Genomic DNA, 7,318 nt, shown 5'->3' on the forward strand with positions numbered 1-7,318 from the left:
ATCATGAAAAGTAGCATAATTAATTACAGTTTTATTCACTAGTAACACACTACCAAAATCAAAAAGGTAGAAGAACAGAGTCAACTCCAGCTCACAGCACACAAGTAATTTTACCAGTTTAGTGCTTTTGTTCCTACTGCTTTCAGAACTTCCTCAGAACTAATTAAAATGTCATAAAACAAATTAAGTATTTAATTGCCAGCAACACATGGCTAAAATGAACCAATAAGAAACAAACCTAATTAAAAGACTAAAGAAACATTAAAACATCTTAATTTTAAAATGGAATTTATGGAACATGATCTATTTAAGTCTGAGTAACTAGTGGCATTTAATATTAATTGCCATTTTAACTCAAAAGCTTCCAAATGATCTTCAATAACAAGCTTCCAAACATACATCAATAATACAACCTTGTGAGTCTTTGTTCACTTGTTCAATAATTAAAAAAAAAAAAAAACAAAGTTATGTGTTCCAGATTCAGAAACAAATCCTTTAAAATGTCACATTCATTAGTGAAAACATCAAAATAAGATATCATCCTAGCTAAGCATACACATTGTCCCTTTACTACTGACTTCTTTTAGTGCAAATGGTGCCAGCTTGAAAAATGAAGGTATGTATTTGAAAATGTCTGTTTACAAAAAATTATAGAACTAAATCTGTGATTTTCATAGTCGTGTTTAACTCCACATCCAAAAAAGAACACTTTTTATCATTATACACAGATGTAAACTTTAAAAAGAATGTGGTATTTTTAATATGAGTAGGAAATTTCTGCAATAATTTACAGAATATTTCCATAATTTAAAAATGTCATCCAGAAAATGAGTATATATTACCCACCACTGTTTAAATTCACTACTAAAAATGAATTGGTCTTCCCATCCAGCCATAACATAATTTGCAAATATGGGGACACAAGCCGCTCCCAAGGCTACACCAGTCACCTGCCTAAAATACTGCCCTTCGAAAAATAAAAAAAAAAAATTTTAAATAATTTCCATTAATGCTACCATTGCATTCACCATATCACTACTAAAATCCATGTGTTTAAATAGCGATTTTTCAAACCAGTTCAAGCCTACATCATGTAGTATAACTGAAAATAAATTATGTATGTCAATAGCCACAAAATAAACATCAGTTGTAAAGACAACATTCATCAATTGACTCAAGAAGTGCCATGAATCCTTACAAATTGCTGACATTTAGGACAGATTTTAAATTAAAATCCAATAGCTCAGCTATAAAATAAGTTTTAGACCATATCTACATTAACAAGAAAAGGTGGCTGCAATAAATCCTTATGAATTTTGGGTATTCCAAATATAGTAGCTATTGCTGGTTTTTTTTGTTATACATAAAGTCTTACTCTTTCTTAGAGAGCAGCCCTTGAAATAGCATATCATTCAACAGGTAATCAGTTTTAGCAAAAACAATATTTTGCTCATGATGTGGCATTTCTTCATAAGTATCATCTAATAATAATGCATTTATATGATCCAAATAATCGGCCCAGTCCATAATCACTAACCCTCCCCCCTTAGGTTTCATTAACCATATATTTTTGTCTTTGAGGCTCTCACATTGGATTCTCGGCTGGAGCGCCTTCTGTGTGAAGTCTGCATGTCCTCCCTGCGGTCCTGTGACATCTAAGGACATGCAGGTAGGTATGTGCATGAATGGGTGTGCTTACTTTGAAGGTTGGGCATTGGGCTGGCAACTTGGCACCATAAAGATCCACTGCCAATCATTAATGGACTGGAGTTCTGCTGTGGCGACCCCTAACCGGGAAAAGCCGAAATACTTTTTTTTTTACAATATCATAAATTTTCATCTTCAGTTAAATTACAACTTTTTTGACCACAAGAATGACATAAATATCCCTGATATCACTTTCACAAACTTTTTCAAGCATTAATAAGTTCTAATTCGGGGTGTTGAATACACTGTGTCTAGTCAATTGGCCAGTGTTCTCTACCCTGTTTTGATCTCCAATATGCAAAACCAAGTTCAATTTATGAGTGAATAACTTTGAGTCTATTAATGTGTTCACAAGATTCACTCTTTTTTGGGGTACAATGGTCACACCTTTTGATAATAATTACTGACTAAACCCGGTGTATTCACAAACTTTAATACCTTTTGGCATGAATAAAGGAAGCACCAACTTTTGTGCTCTTTTTGATTAACCATTTACATTCATGTTTAAATCTGCTATGTTGTAAATAAATGTACTAAAGAAAAAATATATAGGAGGAAAATGGACATTCAACTAAGTAAGGAGAAGCAGCTTTAATTCTAGATATTTGCTGTGTATCTGTATATAAACATGCAACATCTAAACTCAACCAAATTAAGTTGTCACATCCTTAATGCTTTTAAATTTTGTAACTAGCTCTGAAGCATTTCTCTCATAAGATTTTTATTTGATATACAAAACCCTTCAGAATACTATATAACATGAGAATAACACATTAAAAATAACCGTGTATGTCAAAACATTTTTGGGAGATCTGGGGAATTCAAAAAATTGTTTACAAACTTTAAGAATTACATAGCAAAAGGGAAACAGAGGATGTTAACATGAATCTTTTACACATCTCTTTTCTATCCAAAAAATCTGTTTCAGTAATTCTAATAATTCCTGATTGCGGTCAAAATAACAGTTGTGTTCAATCACCAAAATACCTAGCTTCATTATTTTACAAAATGCCATACATATGTAAACAATGACTTCTTTACATTATAAGAATGCCACCTCCCTTTTCAACTTTTCAAGCCACAAGTTCATTTTTAAGAGATTGCAACAATCGTAATACATCCTAATCATCTTTTCTGATATTATAAACTCTACTGGAAAATAAATGTGTAATAAATCTTACATAGAACTCATTCTAGCTTACTTTAAATAAATCTCTGGCATTTACTCATAACCTTTTTCAAGCAGAGTTTCTTCAGAAATACCTTGGTTAACCTCATTATCTATTGAATGCACAGATAAATTACATATGTGCAGCCTTTGGTTTGCGTGTTGTTTTGATTTCTACAGTTTCTTGTATACTGCATCTTATTCAGTAGATGCTATGAGTAGCAAGAAGTGGATTACCATGAATATACAACCACAGCATATATAATAGGCGTACTTTTCAGCTCAGTGATGGATTTACAAATGGACAACTTTTGCGCGATGAGCAAGTCTCGAAGATGCATCTGAAATGTCCTTAATGTTCTGTAGAGGATCAAAATATATTTGACCATAAAATAAAATAATGAAGTACTTTGTCAGTGTGTTTTAAGCCCATATACTGAGAAATAAAAAACACTTAGTAAGAAAAATGCTTATGATAAACACATGATAACATTCTTATGAAATTTCTCAAATTGTAAAAAAAGAATGAATTAATCACATAAGTGCTGAAATTCAAAGAGATCATCTCACTCTATATCATTTTATTTATAAATCCATTTTGGGGAGAATAAAACTCCTTACCATAAACCGTTATGTTTGTCACAAGATTAAAGTCCAATTCTGCAAATCTTTAGGGAATACAAACAAGAATTATGTACTCATTTGTAGGTGGAATTGAAGTAAATGTTAACTTGATGTTGTTATCTCTTATTTAAATTTAAATTAACAATTTCAAGGGCTGCAGTTTATAAATAGAGCATACAGCTGGAAATGACTGTTACTATTGTGCTAAGTTGAATGGCAGCTCAAAAACTTATTTTTCAAGTGATGATATGCACTTGAAAGCTTTATGCATGTTATATCTGAACAGTTGCATATATTTAAATAAATGACTAGTATTAACTGGAGATTTAAGACATGAGTAATGCAATGTAGGTATCTTAGATGTTTTGCAGAGGAACTGAGACATGACACAGTCCCATATTAGTATGACTTTTTATGTATAAGAACATTTCCTTTTAGCAATGTTATAAGCACATAGATTAATATTTTGTGTGGCCATACTGTAATATATATTTAGACAAAGTCTATACTGCCCAAGAAAGTCATAACTGTATTTTACAAAAGGGAAGAAGTGTATATATATATATATATATATATATATATATATATATATATATATATATATATATATATATATATAAAACTTGTACCTTATATACAAAAACATCTTAACAACTTCTTCATATCAGACCTTAATTTGATTTCTAGAGCAACTGTGGCAAAGGTGTAATTAAATTAAAACTCGCTTTATTTCCTTAATTCATATTTAAAGATCAGGCCAGGAAATACCGGAAACTCTAATATACGTAGATGTTAACTGTTTGCTGGATTCTATCTAAATGGCATTTCTAGATGCTGCTGAGGTTCTGTAAAATAATTCCAGACCCGACAATGAAGATGCTATTTACTTGTGTCACACTATATCCAGTCATGCTGTTAAGTCTGACAAATGGAAATGATAGGTATCACATGCAGAGAAATATAATTGAATTACTATAGAAGAGCTGCATAATCAGACAATATTATTTATAACATAATATTAACTTTCATATAATACTGCTTATCATTGTGCATGATGCCACGTTAAATGAGACAGCCAGAGATAAATTTATGATGCTTTCTCCTGAAAAGCTCAGTTTATATTGTGCCCACATTGTTTACCAAGGAATGCTGAAACACAGTCAACTAAATGCAAGATTCAGAAATGGGACCACATGATGCATGTACAACACTGTTAGTCACATAAGGAGAGGCAGAGAGTCTACCAGACACACTGCTGTACTGCATCAAGCAAGCAAAATGTATTTTACCGATTAGTATGTGCAAAGTGTTATTTTTTGCACAGCACTGTAAATGTGGTGTGCCAGGCAGAATACCAGTGAAGACAGTTCAGTAAAACAAACTGCAATGAAGGTCAGTTCATGTTGTAGGATATACAGTGGCACAGTTGTACTGTAATCATAGCATATGGCCACAGAGGGGAAGAACAGTGTTTTGATTATTGAATACCCATTACATGCAACACATGTTAGAACACTTTAACTGATGCCCCCCCCCCCCGGCAAAAGCATAAGCCAAGCCAGTATAGTTATGTCTGCTGGTGTATGAGTAGGTTTCCAGCACTGAAGTCACATGATACATATCAGATGCATGGCATAGAAACAAAATGACATACACCAGGTAAGATATGCACTGCAAAGAGTTAAAACATAGAGGGAACAAGCTAAAACTCAGTTAATACTGAAATTGTACAGATTTAAGCAGGGTTGTTTATGTACATCCACTGTAATGGTTGCCATACCACAGGATGCAAAGGCATTCCTGTAGAAACAAACTTACATTGTTGACACCAAATAAGATGTGCTCTGCTGCACATGCCCATCAAATATGCCATACAAGACACAGGAACGGACAATATATATCAAAGATCTGAGTGAATATCTTTGTGTGGACTGGATGAATTATGTCATTGTGAAGCTTGACATTCCAGTGTTAGCTACCTGTAAGAAGCCTGTTAGAATGAATTTGGAAGAATGTATGCATGATCTACATAAAAGTACAGATTGACTTACATAATTGACAGGGGATGGCGTGCCTTCTAACTACTGGCAACACATATAGGTATGAGAATTTAAGAAAGAGCAAGTGACATGCCGAACTGTGACCCATCCAAAAGTCATGCAGCAACATGCAGACAGAAAACTCTTATATATGCAATATGCAAAGTAGCAGATTGCATCAAATACAAATGCAGAGTACTAAAAAAGTACAATAGGGGATAGAATGAGAAACACTACTTGTCTTACATTTGGTTGTATTTCTGCTCTTCCTGTACTCAGATTTCCTTCTCCTCCTCCTCACCCTCATAAAGACACGTAAACACCATAAGCATGTCAATATGTTGCTTTGGCTGCTGAACCCCTTTTTCAGTCATTTTTAGTGCCTGTTGTGATGCTGTATTATAAAAACAGGGGCATGATGGTAGAAGTAATGTTACTCCTGCATGAGGGACTGAAGAATATTTGTGTGAGGGAGGGCGCAGCTGTGCAATACCATCTAGAGCAGTTCTGACATCAGATGACACAATCCATTGTGCTGAGAAAGGCTCTGTGGGTTCCTGGAAAACTGGTTAGAAAAAGATAAATTCTTCCCATCACTGCATCTCCCTCCAACCCCTACAATGGCTAGAGCTACCTAACTATCCAAACCTTCTAAAACTCACCACAGCCCACAAACTTATCTTCAGGCCATCCAGCTGTCCCACTCTCTCCACCACCTTAACCCCCTATATTCCAAACCATTCACTAAAATCTGAAAACCAAAACGTCCTACAAGTCCACAAACCTTCCCGGCCCCCAGGCCACTTTCTGCTATCATACTCCCTAGCCAAACGATGGAACTCACTCCCATCCTCCCTTTGAAATACTCTAAACCCCACCAACTTCAAATCCTTCCTACACCCTTTAAATGGATTTGCCCCTGCTCTTTCCCCACTTGAACCCATCAGCATCTCCCTATTGACACCCACATTCAGCTCCTCAATTCGGCTTATTGCCTCCATCCTACCACTCTCCTAACATACATGTCTTTACAATTACTGCTGGACTGCTTTATTACCCTCATTTTATTATCTGCTATTTAAATCTATGTAGATATTGATATTCTTATGTCTTGAAATGATTCAACAAGGGAATACCCTGTCTGCTAGAATTATTTCCTTACAAGGTTATTTATTTAGTGTCACTACAACCAATCTGTAACCAAAAACATATCTTCATATGTAACTAATTATATCCTCAGCATGGACTATATCCTATATCTTATAGGCATCACTAATATTTGTTCTGCATGCTTATCATTTTATTAATGCAGAAATGCTACCTCTGTAAATGTTTTATTAAGTTTTACTTTGCTTACAGAATGCATATCAGTTATCACTACAGATACTCTATATACAAATGTATGTTTATCTCTTCATATTTGTCAATTGTACTTTAAGCATGTGTTATATGTCTGCTTGAGATGCATGTTTATTATTGTTAATGGATTTGTTATTGTTAATGGAGCTTTTATCCCTGGGTCTCCACTGAAAATGTGCTCTCCTTGGCCCAGTGGACTTCCCCAGTCATCAAACTGAAATAAATAAATAATAAATAAAATAAGATATAGAGAGAGCTGTGAACACAGTAGTACAGTGTACTAGGCATGTTTGTTAGGTTAGACCAAGCAAGACTAGTGATGTCTGGACTATACAGAGATCTCCATTTATTTTCTTAAGAACCAAGGACAAGGACAAGAATACTGGAGGGGAAGACACAAAATATGTTACACATTTCAAGC

Source organism: Protopterus annectens, chromosome 2.part0 (assembly GCF_019279795.1).
Source record: "Protopterus annectens isolate FY-2018-M chromosome 2.part0, PAN1.0, whole genome shotgun sequence".
Classification (NCBI taxonomy): domain Eukaryota; kingdom Metazoa; phylum Chordata; order Ceratodontiformes; family Protopteridae; genus Protopterus; species Protopterus annectens.